The 12,922-nt window shown below is 37.4% G+C and overlaps 1 protein-coding gene across 10 annotated transcripts in view; it reads right to left on the bottom strand.

Moving 5' to 3' along the window:
- Positions 1-12,922, bottom strand: part of fgfr2 (fibroblast growth factor receptor 2) — a 168,461-nt gene that overhangs the window by 37,262 nt on the left and 118,277 nt on the right. The gene's annotated exons all lie outside the window — the stretch shown is intronic.

Here is a 12,922-nt window from a genome sequence, read left to right as displayed (position 1 = left end):
TGTTTAAAACCCTTCAAACGTGCTGCATCAAATCACAATTCTCCTGCAGAGAAACTATTTGAAAATTATATGGAAATAAGAATACTGCACTCTTTCTTCACATTTAAAAAAAATAAGCAGAGCAATGGGATTGGGTAGTTATGAATACACCATAATATCTGTATGCTACTACTCTGAACTCAAACATGAATTTCCAAATATAAAAGATTCTGGAGAGATTTGGCAGGTATTGATTTTTATTTCCTTTCAATATTTAAATACTGCATTAAATATATTAATAATTAACAAGATATAAGCAATGCTGTCATATTTTAAAGAAAGGGACTGCAGATGCTAGTTTACAAAGCAAGACACAAAGTGCTAGAATAACTCATTGGGTCAGGCAGCACTTTTGGAGGACTCAGACTGTCTTCAGACTCATTATAGTATGGGAGAGAAAGCTAGAAGAGAGGTGGGGGCAGGACAAAGCCAGGCAAATGATGTGGGGTACAGGTGAGGGGGTTTGAACGGCAGATAGCTGGACAAAAGCCAGAGTTTAAAGACAAAAGGATGTGATATAAGGGACATGAAATGTGAAGCCAGCGGAAGGAATACTGGTGGAAGGGAATGGAGAGAACTGATTATGCATCCAGGTGAGGTACAGGGAATAGAAAGGGGGGGGGGAGATAAAGGGTGGGGGAGTTTGTAGGTTAGTTACCTACAATTGGAAATTTCAATGTCCATACCGTTGGACTGTAAGATAAAAGCAACCGAGCTGTACAAATACAATGCAAAATCTTTAAGAGTAGATTTAAGCATACCACCTGGTATCATCTTTGGCACTAGATTTGAATATGATAATCAGCCAAGCCAACCAAGAAAAGCCCTTCTCAGTAACATCTGGATACAGGAAGAGAGGGGGAGCTATCCCACAGACTAGCAAAGCAATAATCCAGGATAATTACAGACGCCCAGCCAATAACTCTGACACCTTCATCACCATCAAGGGTCAAGTCCCACAGAGCCTGCAATTCGTCAATATATTGTATCTGGATTCTATCAAGTCTCATGGCACAAAATTACAGCCCTTCTTCGTTTATTGAGGGTCACTTTGAACTGTCACTGAAGGCTGCGAGGACAGAGAAATTACTGTGGTCATTGCTTAAAATAAATTGGTAGTGTCATCATTCACTAAGCAGTTGAGCCCTCAAAGAAATATGTAAAACTGAGTCTGTGGCCTGTTGCAATTAACACCTTTCAGCAGTGTGACTAATAGTCATTCCATCTGTTCGTCACCAACCACACAATGGACAATCCTTTCGCTGGAACCTTGCTACCTGACCCAAACCTGAAAGAACCTGGCCATATGTGGCCATATTAAAAAAAAAGGCATTGAGTTGAAATCGGACTGGATATGGTTAGATCAGATTTTTTTTTTTTGCCCAATCAGATTCGCGATTAGCAGCACTATCAAGCGGCACTTATTCCCCCAATGTTCAAATGGGGACCAGTTAGCTCTAGATATAACAACCATAAGCAGGAATGGGCTAATCACCTTTGAATAAATCCTACCAATTTCTGTCCTGAATATATTCAGCAACTCAGCCTCATGTGTCTTGGAAAGAGAATTTTGAAGATCCATTCTCTTCTCAAAGGCAGTTGGGTATGCAGTAAACATTGACTTTGCCAGCAATACTCACATTTTGTGTATGGTTAAAAATTATTAATGACAGATTGAGGATGTTTTTTGTCAAGTTTGACAAACCTTTACGGGTTTCTGTTGTACATACAGAATAAATAAATGGGAACCAGTGGATGTAGGAGAACAATCATAACAACGCAAAGTATTATGATACAAAAAAAAGAACACATAAGACTGAGGTGCTGTGTAGGTACTGGGGGCCCCCCAGCTGTACACATATCAGTGATTTAGATAAGGAGGCCAAATATTATATATCTAAGCTTGCTAATGATACAACACAAGGTGTCAGCATGGATTCTGATGAGGATAAATAGATTCAAAGGGATATAGAAAGTTAAAAGGGGCAAGCGCATGACAGATGCAATATAATGTGATAAAATATGAGGTCAACCACTTTGGTAGTAGAAAACAAAGGCAGAATATTCTTTAAATGGTGTCACTGAGCTTTGCAGCGTGGAACCAGGCCCTTCACCCCAGCTTACCCATGCTGGCCAATTAGGAGATTCAGAGTGGTCCATTTGCCTACACTTGGCCCATAGCCCTCTAAATCTTTCCTACCTACATCTATCTTAATGAGTTTTGAAAGTCGTAATTGTATCTGCTCTTATAGCTTCCTCTGGCAACTCCCTCCAGATATGGACCACCTTCCAAGTGAAAACTTTGGGCCTGAGGTCCCTCTCAAATTTCTCCTCTCTCCTCTTATGCCTTGTCCCTGTAGTTTTAGAATCCTCTACCATTGGAAAATGACTGTGAGTGTTGCCATTATCCATGTTCCTTCTGATTTTGTATACTTTCATAAGTCCCAACCTAACCAGTCTCTATGTATTCAGAGAGACCGAGTATCCTTATACAGAAATCACTGAAAATTAATGTGCATGTAAATACGAGCATTAGGAAGGCACTTGGTATGTTGCCCTTTGTTACAAGAAGGTTTAAGTACAAGAGTAAAGACATCCTACTTCAATGGTAAAGAGTCACATCTGGAATAACGTGCACAGAAGGAGTGCGCAGGGTTTCTCCTAAGAGTTTACGCAGACTAGCTCTGTACTACATATAGTACAGTACAATCAAAAGTGATCTTATTGAAAAGTGAATTTGCTGAAACATACAAAACTATTACAAGGGTCACAGTTTCAAAGGTTCATTGTTCTGTGGAGAGATAAAAAGAAAAAAAATCACCCACAGTGTGGCAAATCTTTGGAATTCTCTACCCAAGGGAACTCAGGAGGCCTAATTGCAGCAAACATTCAAGACAGAAAGGGACAGATTTTGGGATATTTAGGAAATCAAGAGATACAGGGTTAGTGGTGCTGATGTAATAGATCAGGAGAGTGAGGGGTTAGACCTTAGAGTTTTCTAAAATCATGCGATGCATCGATAAGATGAATAGCCACAGTAATTTCCTTGGGTATGTGGAGGGAGGGGGTCTAAATTTAGACATCATGTTTAAATTGAAGGGCAAAAGATTTAACAGGGATTTGGCATATGCTGCCAGAGAAAATGGTAGAGGTGAGTACAGTTCTGACATTTAAAAGACATTGGAGGCGTGGATAAGTGGGATTAGCTTGGTTAGGTAACTCGGTTGGCATGGATGAGTTGGGCCGAAGGGCCTATTTCAGGGCTGCTCAGCTCAATGACTCAAGCCGTAATCTTAATGGATTGTGCAGCAGACAAGAGCAATTGAATGGCCTATTCTTGCTTCTAATATTCACAGTTCAAATAATTTCATTAAACTTTCAAACTAGTGCACAGTATTTAGTGTCCATGAAGACATTTTACATTGAGTTCAAAAGGGCACCACAAAAAGTGATTGTTTAAACTGTAAAAGAAAGGCTTTACACACATTAAAAAATGAACACTTTACAGTAACTCTGGTGCCAAATCATATGGAGGATAAGTATCTCTGGGAAAGTATTTCATTTTCAAAACAATAGTTTGTTTTCCTAAGGATATGAGATATAGAGTAGAGCATTCTTTATTCCACTTTCTACAATTAAACATGCCTGCTGCTGACCAAGGCCATCAGTCTTCGGAGAAAAAAATCTGAGGGTAAACTAAACTAATGCCATTGTGTTTGTTCAATGATGTGACGAGGTGAAGTTGAGAGTTACTGGAGGGGGAGGGACAAGAAATAAATGAGGCAGCTGGCTGGCACTGGATCTGCCACTAATTAAGCTTATGGAGCCACAGCCAAATATTAAAACTCCTGCCAGCATCATGTCATTTTTGCTTATCTTCGCCAAATGTAATTCAAAACTTGACACACCATACCATCCCCCCCGACTCCCCAAAACACAGGGAGTCTGAACTATTTTCCTGGAACAATTTGACATTCATGATGTGAGCTGATAATCTAATGTAGGCAATTCACAACCATTTGGCATCACAAGGAATCTAGAATTTTAAATTTTGAAACCCTGGAAAGTTCCTCTTTTTCACTATACATTATTTACTGTATGTCGTGTTGTTACTTGCGAGCGCCAAGGCAAATTCCTTGTATGTGTACATACTTGGCCAATAAGCTTATTCATTCATTCATTGCATGTAAACGTAAACTACATATACAACTCACTAATCAATTTATAAAATGTACTAAATGTCTACCGAAGATACATCTTATTTAAAAGTTTACATAAATTTATCATGAAGCTCTTTGCATGCTAAGGGCGCAAGCATTAAGAGCATGAGATTTTATTATAAATGATAAAGGGGTGTAATTAACAGGGACCTTGGGGTGGTTGGGCACAAGACATTAAAGGTGACAGAATAAGTCAATGGAGCAATTTATAAAGCATATGGAGTTCTTGGATTTATTAATAGAAGCATAAATTACAAATAAAAACAGCTGGAGGTATACAAAATAGTGGTTTGGTCCTATAAAGAGTAGTGTGTCCATTTCTGGGAAACACTTTAGAAAAGATATGAATGCAATAATGAAGTACAGAGGAGATTATTTAGAATGGTTGCAGGAATGGGAGGTTACTTACATAGACTGGCAAATCTTTTTAATTTACTTTTCATTTGGAAGGTTTCACTTCAATTAACATACAATTTTACCATGACACTATACCCAGAAGCCTCTCTCAATGTAGCTTATAAACTAGCTGCTTAAAGGATATGAAAATGCAGCAAAGGGCAATTTCGGTTGATTCCCTTGACATACCTATGATTCTGAAATGCACTGAAATGACTTTCAGGTCAGTCAATGGTAAGTAAAACCAGCAAGGAGATGGATAAGGGTGCAAAATGAGCAGCCAAGCTGACTGCACCAATCAACTCAAAACTACACGAACAATCGCCTTTACATGGCACTCCATTGGTATTTATTTTTCATCTGCATTGACTTTCATTCATGCATTTTATCTGGAGCACAGTATAGGGCCTTTAAATAAAGAGTGTTGCGCAGGACTCTGGAATCCCATGAACTCCCCATTATTCTGCCAATGTCTCTTATCAGAATTGAAATAAAATCTGTGAGTACTTTGCTGAATTCAGTAAATTATTTACCTTATTCCATTACTAACATTAATGAAGGAACATGACATAAACCTGCCTTAGGCAGTGATGTAAAATGTGCAATAGCAAATCAATGGCTCTTTTTACTGCATTTTGCTGTTTATTGGAAAAATAAGCTGCCAATGTCCAATCATCCATTTTCTTCTGGCATCTAAGGTTACTTTACACCCCATAGTTTTATTTTCTTTAAATAAGTGGTGGTCAGGAGACGATTTATCGCTTTCACCTGAAAATTGAGAAAACTCAGTACGATATAATGAATAATAGAATTGGTATTTTGCAATCTTCCAAGGGTTAGTGTTCCCCTGTTTTTGAGTTCAGCACCACTATCCTAATATGAAGGAAGTGTACTTTCTAATGACTAACTTTTGAGCAGGTGGCAGGCAAGGAGAAGTTAATGGCTCAATCCCAATACTGAGGCAGGAAGTAGAAAGAGAGTTTCAATAAAAACAAAATGATGGATACCAGATTTCAGAGATTCAAGTCAGCTAGAAGATCATTTTGAGACACCATTAAGGTCAAACTGACCTGACTAATATTACATTCAGACATCATTAGAGGGTCTGGAACATCTGTGGTCACACTAACCTGCACATGACTAATATTCATGGTCATTTTAGTCATAAATAAACCACTATTTTCAAGTAATTTCAGTCTTTACAACTGTAACTAGTTAAACAAAGTGTAATAAATTATTCTAGTTTTGTAATGTAACTCTCCATGTTCTGACATTTAACTTCTCTGAAACATATTTATTTTGTTAATAACCTTTTTTTAAATGAGGGCAGGAAGTGCACAACTTAGTTTTGTTCATTTTCCCAGAGTATGAAGCAAGTCTAAGTGATATGCTGAAATGGAGCCATTTTTCTGTCTGTCGTTCAATAATATCTGAAAGTTAGCTTTGTATGGTTTGCAGACAAGCTGCAGATCAAAATGGCATACTAGCTTTCCTTTTTCTTCTTAAACGTGTAAATAAAGGTGCAAAAACAATGCCATTTTAAAATCAGCCTGTGGAAAAATTGTATGAGATATTTTATACTCAGCTCAATCTATGCCAGATGACCAACTTAAATATAAAAGTCTTCATTTTTATCAAATTTACAATCTGGCTCAGCTTTGTTGTACTGTTATATATTTTACATTTTGTGAAAAAGTGCTCACATGGCGAGATGTTCCAGGAAATTAAACCAAGCTGAAAGCAAATAATCATTGTTCAGAATAAATTAAAAAAGACAGTGTGGAACGAAGTTCACAAAACACAGTATGAAGATTTAAGCATAAAACAGATGAAGGAATACAGCCTATATTGTAAAGCACTGAGGCAAAAAATAAGGTAAATTTTCATCAAAACGTGTCACCATTCTGCTTGCATCCTCAAATTACTATGAGCTGGGGCCTTGTCAAATGACATGACAATAATTGCATTCTCTGCAAGATAATTTGCATAATTATTGCTTATAGCTATGCAACCAAAGCCAGTGCCAGGTGTAAATCACATACCTTCAGTTGTCAATGGATTTAATAAAGACTCTTTATTCACCTAACAAAATGCCTGAGAGCATGTTGTAGTGTAAATTCCTTTGTGCTTTGGTCCTAGTCTCTTCTTGTTTTAAGCGCCATGCTCTGAGGTAAATATGTCAAAGTTAGACTCATTACTGTCAGGATTTAGGCAACAGCTATATATTGGCCTGTCAAAATTGCATGTTGGGGCCACTCAGCAGTGGGGCATTTGGAAATTCTCAGACACCACCAAAGTACAGCTACAGGTTTATACATTTACCTCAGAGGGTGTCTTTTCTCTTTACTCCACAAGAGCTAAGACCGCATGACCAAGTTATAGCAATGTTAAAACAACTCCTACCAATGTAAAACTCAAATGGGGAAGATTGAGCAGTTTTTGGGAAAAAGAACAAACCATACATTCTTGAAGGGCAAATTTAGTGCGAGAGCAAAATATTATTTTATGTACTACCTTGATTGCTCATATACAGTGCCCTGCGTAATGTTTGGGACAAAGACCCATCATTTATTTATTTGCCTCTGTGCTCCACAATTTGAGATGTGTAATTGAAAAAAAATCACATGTGGTTAAAGTGCACATTGTCAGATTTTAATTTTTGGTTAAAATGTGCACATTTTGGTTTCACCATGTAGAAATTACAACAGTGTTTATACAAAGTCCCCCCATTTCAGGGCACCATAACGTTTGGGAGACAGCAATGTCATGTAAATGAAAGTAGTCATGTTTAGTATTTTGTTGCATATCCTTTGCATGCAATGACTGCTTGAAGTCTGCAATTCATGGACATCACCAGTTGCTGGGTGTCTTCTCTGATGATGCTCTGCCAGGCCTCTATTGCAGCCATCTTTAGCTTATTCTTTTTTTAGGGGCGCGTCCCCTTCAGTTTTTTCTTCAGCATATAAAAGGCATGCTCAATTGGGTTCTGATCACGTGATTTACTTGGCCACTCAAGAATTTACCATTTATTTTTAGCTTTGAAAACCTCCTTTGTTGCTTCAGCAGTATGTTTGGGATCATTGTCTTGCTATAGAATGAACCGCCGTCCAATGAGTTTTGAGGCATTTGTTTGAACTTGAGCAGATAGGATGTGTCTATACACTTCAGAATTCATTATGCTACTACCATCAGTAGTTGTATCATCAATGAAGATAAGTGAGCCAATACCTTCAGCAGCCATACATGCTCCAGCTATAACACCCCCACCACCGCGTTTCACAAATAAGGTGGTATGCTTTGGATTTTGGGCAGTTCCTTCTCTCCTCCATACTTTGCTCATGCTATCACTCTAATATGTTAATCTTTGTCTCATCTCTTCACAAGACCTTTTTCCAGAATTGTGGTTGCTCTTTTAAGTGCTTCTTGGCAAACTGTAACCTGGCCAAACTATTTTTGCGGCTAACCAGTGGTTAGCATCTTGCAGCCTCTATATTTCTGTTCATGAAGTCTTCTGCGGACAGTGGTCATTGACAAATGCACACCTGACTACTGAAGAGTGTTTCTGATCTGCCAGCCAGGTGTTTGGGGATTTTTCTTTATTATAGAGAGAATTCTTCTGTCATCAGCTGTGGAGGGCTTCCTTGGCCTGCCAGTCCCTTTGCGATTAGTAAGTTCACCAGTGCTCTCTTTCTTCTTAATGATGTTCCAAACAGTTGATTTTAGTAAGCCTAAGGTTTGGCTGATGTCTCTAACAGTTTCTTTCTTGTTTTTCATTCTCATAATAGCTTCTTTGACTTTCATTGGCACAACTTTGGTCCTCATGTTGATAAACAGCAATAAAAGTTTCCAAAGATGATGGAAAGACTGGAGGTGTTGAGAGCTCTCTTATACCTGCATTAAGGAGGCAATTAAACACACCTGAGCAATTACAAACACCTGTGAAGCTATGTGTCCCAAACATTATGGTGCCCTGAAATGGGGGACTATGTATAAACACCGCTGTAATTTCTACATGGTGAAACCAAAATGTATAAAAATGTGCACTTTAACCACGTGATTTTTTTCTATTACAAATCTCAAATTGTGGGGTACAGAGGCAAATAAATAAATGATAGGTCTTTGTACCAAACATTATGGAGGACAATGTTTAATAAAAAGACCTTTGCAAATATAAAATCGGCTACATGCTATAGTATATATTTAGCTTTAATGCATCAATATATATCACTATTTGGCATTTTGGTGAAATTAGATTTTTTTTTAAACATAAAGACACTGGCCTCTTAAAGCAAATATATGGTCTGTTCATGCAATGGTGGCTTAGAACAATAAATTATTGTTCCCCTTATCAAAAATTTTCAGCCTACCCTCCCATTACCTGTTCGTGGCTATATTTTCTGTTCCTCTTGTGATAAATTATCCACTTCCTCTCGAGGTGAAACTGAGTTGAATGCATGTAAGTGAGACAGTCCTTGGGCTTCCTACTTTAATGGCCTCAAATGACTCATCATATTGTTCAGAATGAGGATAGAAATACAATCTCTGTTGTTTTTGCAATGCTTTACTGCCAGAGGCCAACCGAGATTTTTCAATATCCAATCTAAGGTATTAGGATAATTATTTTAATTATGCTAAAACTTCATAAACAATGCACACTGCTCTGGAATCTCATCCAACTGGTTAACACAATAATTTATATTTGGTGCATCTCATAAGTAGTCACTTGGTTGACACTGAAGACTTGCAAACAATCTCTATCAAAACATGAGTCACATTTCTCACTAGTATGTTAATTGTGTCAAGTTTTCTCACATTTTTAAAAAAGATGCTCAATGAAAACACAGTGACAATAAATTCACAAAGAATAGCGACAGCTGGAAAATGTAGTCAGGCAGCTTTGAAAGCACGCAGATTTCTGGGGGATACACAGCTAGAAATAAGCCCTCGTGGTCATGCCAATGCTTTAAAACCTCAGAAGTTTTATTCACAAATTTGCCCCCCTATTGAGAGCATCGATGCAAACAATGGATTGGGGAGGGTAGGGAGAGGGGCATGGAGGTTGGGAAGGAAGAAGGTTGGAGAAGAGACAAGATTGACCTCATGTAAGGAGATATTGCATTATGATGAAATAATAGATTTGATGTTAGAAATTGAAGCAATGGAACACCAAAGATTTACAAATGATCAGATTGAAAAGATTGAACAAGTTCAAACTTACAACAAATTATAATCGGGGACTACAACCAAAGACACTAAATCTAATGAGAATAGTTTAAAAGAGACATTGTGTAATATTTTTCTTAATAGATCTAAAACTTTGGAATGATCTTCAATAACTTCATGTTCAAATTGCATCTGTTCAAATTGCAAATGGATGTTGCAATGAAAGTATGAAAGAGTTATGGAGATGGATTTTGGTGGCTGAGCAGCACATTAATGTTCTTGATGTTTACATTTTCTTCTGTTTTAAAAAGTGTTACTGGTATAAAAGGTCCAGTAGGCTTTTTGGCAGTGAACTAAAGCAGATGTTTAAACCCAAGCCTCCAATGACCTATGAAATTGTGCGCTCTAATTGAAGAGATTATTCCAGTTTAGGCCATGGTCATTTGATACAGAATTTTCTGGAAATTCCTAAATGGTGCACTAGTATATGGACTTAAATGTTGCTGCACACTACATAAATGCAAACAATTAGCTCAGCCACCCTTCAATGCAACTTGAAAAGTAATCGTGGAGGAATTAGTGTTACAGTTCAATATTGCATCATTCACAAAGCAAGAGGCTCGGCTATGAAACTCAAACCAGACCTAAGACTTTATTAATAGCCACCATCACTGGGTGCATCTAAGTGAGTCTTTGGTGTTTCTGTTGGAATCTGGTATTCATCTTACAATAGACATCATAGCGTACAGTTGTTTAAGAAGGAACTGCAGATGCTGGAAAATCGAAGGTAGACAAAAGTGCTGGAGAAACTCAGCGGGTGCAGCAGCACCTATGGAGCAAAGGAAAATGGCTCCATAGATGCTGCCGCACAAGTGAGTTTCTCCAGCACTTTTGTCTACCATCACTGGTTAGACTTGTTTCCAACAAATCATTTGTAAAGAAATCTGAACAATGTGTCATTTTTAAATATATTTTCATGTTTTAAAAGAATTAAAAGAATTAAAAGAATCATTTCACTAAGAAAACCTAAGAAACATTCAGTTTTTGAACCAAGACATTAGTAAAAAAAGATTGAATTTTTTTTATCTTGTTGACTCAGTTCAAAAGTAATGTATGTTTGAAAAACCACTGCTCATTTAAAATTACGTCACCTAATCAACATTTGATCAGCACTTGATATTCTGCCAAGGTCAACTTCAAATGTGGAATTTTAATCATACTGAAAGTGAATATTAAATCAAAAATGACATGGCAGCCAAAATGTCTTCAGGGGTGGGAGAGAAATGAAATTGAACTTCTCTGACCCAATACAAGAATAATTAGAATCTCAATATATTTCTCTCATATTGCCTACTTTTAAAACTCCCTGGATTTGCTTCCAACTTTACTATTAATTAGCTATGCAAGTCTTTTATTAAAAGTAGCTGGGTGTTCATTGTGTTTTCAATCTGTGGACTTTGTCCTAGCTGTCAAGGACACTTAGAAATTGATCAAATTTTATTCTATTTCATTCCATTTATTTATTTATTTATTTACCCTCCTTTATTTATTTATTTTCTTTCGTATGGCTGTATGCCAATTCGCATATCACTGTACCTTAATTGGTACATGTTCCAATAAAATACCTTTGACTCCTTTGCACCACAATTGGCAATCCCACCTTCGCCACCACACCCCTCTACCACCCAGCTTGTACATCAATTATTGGGCGTTTCACTTCTAATCACAACACACTGAAGAACAACTAGTGCAATTCCAAGGACCTAAGAAAGAACGTTAAATAAGAAATAGGAATGCCAATTGATTCTGTTGCATATGTATGTGCACTTGAATGCCAATCATTCTGTTGCATATGTATTGGTCTTGCTTGACAAATGAATGATGGGTGTACACTTATGCCAATGTTGATTATTTACCAATTTCAACTGGTGAATACTCTGCAGTCAATCATACCAATGCAAAATTGGATAGATTCAATTAATACTTCCATACCACTATCTTAGCAATTTTTAGATTGCTATCTTAATTTACACAAACTTTCCACATTGTCAAAAGGCAGGTGGTTTTGCAAGAGATTGAGTCTTGCAAACCTCCGAAGGAGGTTCCTGGACTGAAGGTGTTATAACCTTTGAGTTTTCAGTTAGTTTCATTATTTTAATGAATAAGCACAAAAATAAGTAGTTGGAAGATGAATGTGAACTTTGCATAATATATCTGACTGAGATAGTTTTAGCATTGAATGTCACAAAATCAAAAATATTTCACAAAATGTTTTATTTACCTTTGCATTCTGGCTGCAATGTTTTTCCATGGAGTGGTTCCTTTCAGATAAAACTACATCTTATTCCATAGCAACTTTTATGAATTTCCATTAAAATGCAACATAACATGAAAAAATCTACAAAAATGGTGCATTGCAGTACGAATCAAATTTCATCCCTTGTACAATGGGGCGGCTTGGTGATGTAGCGGTAGAGCTACTGCCTTACAGTGTCAGAGACCCGAGTTCGATCCTGACTACGGATGCTTGTCTGCGCAGAGTTTGTACATTCTCCCTGTGACCTGCATGGGTTTTCTCCGAGATCTTCGATTTCGTCCCACACCCCAAAGATGTACAGGTTTGTAGGTTAATTGCCTTGGTATAAATAAAATTGTCCCTAGTGTGTGTAGGGTAGTGTTAATGTGCGGGGGTTGCTGGTTGGTGTGGACTTGGTGGGTCAAAGGGCCTGTTTCCATGTTGAATCTCTAAAAACTATAACAATTAAATTTTAGTTTAAAAATACAGCATGGAAACATGCCCTTTGGCCCACCAAGTCTACGCTGACCATGGATCACCCGTGTAAAGTTCTATGTTATCCCATTCCCTATAAACTAGGAGACAATAAACAGAGACCAATTAACCTACAAACCAAAAATCTGATGAAGGATTTGACAGCACAGTATTATTTTTTATGTACCCCAAAAATAAGATGGCCAAAGGCAAGCTGGGTAAAATATAGTCATTGAAATAAGACAATTCAGCTCTGAAATATTCTATTTGTGATTACTCTTGCATGGATGAATGCACACTGTGAGGTTATGATTTGGCAAAGCAGTAACTGTTT

This window comes from Amblyraja radiata, chromosome 15 (genome assembly GCF_010909765.2).
Source record: "Amblyraja radiata isolate CabotCenter1 chromosome 15, sAmbRad1.1.pri, whole genome shotgun sequence".
Taxonomy (NCBI): Eukaryota; Metazoa; Chordata; class Chondrichthyes; order Rajiformes; family Rajidae; genus Amblyraja; species Amblyraja radiata.
Note: the sequence above shows the minus strand (reverse complement) of the source record. Positions and strands in the feature narration are given on the sequence as shown.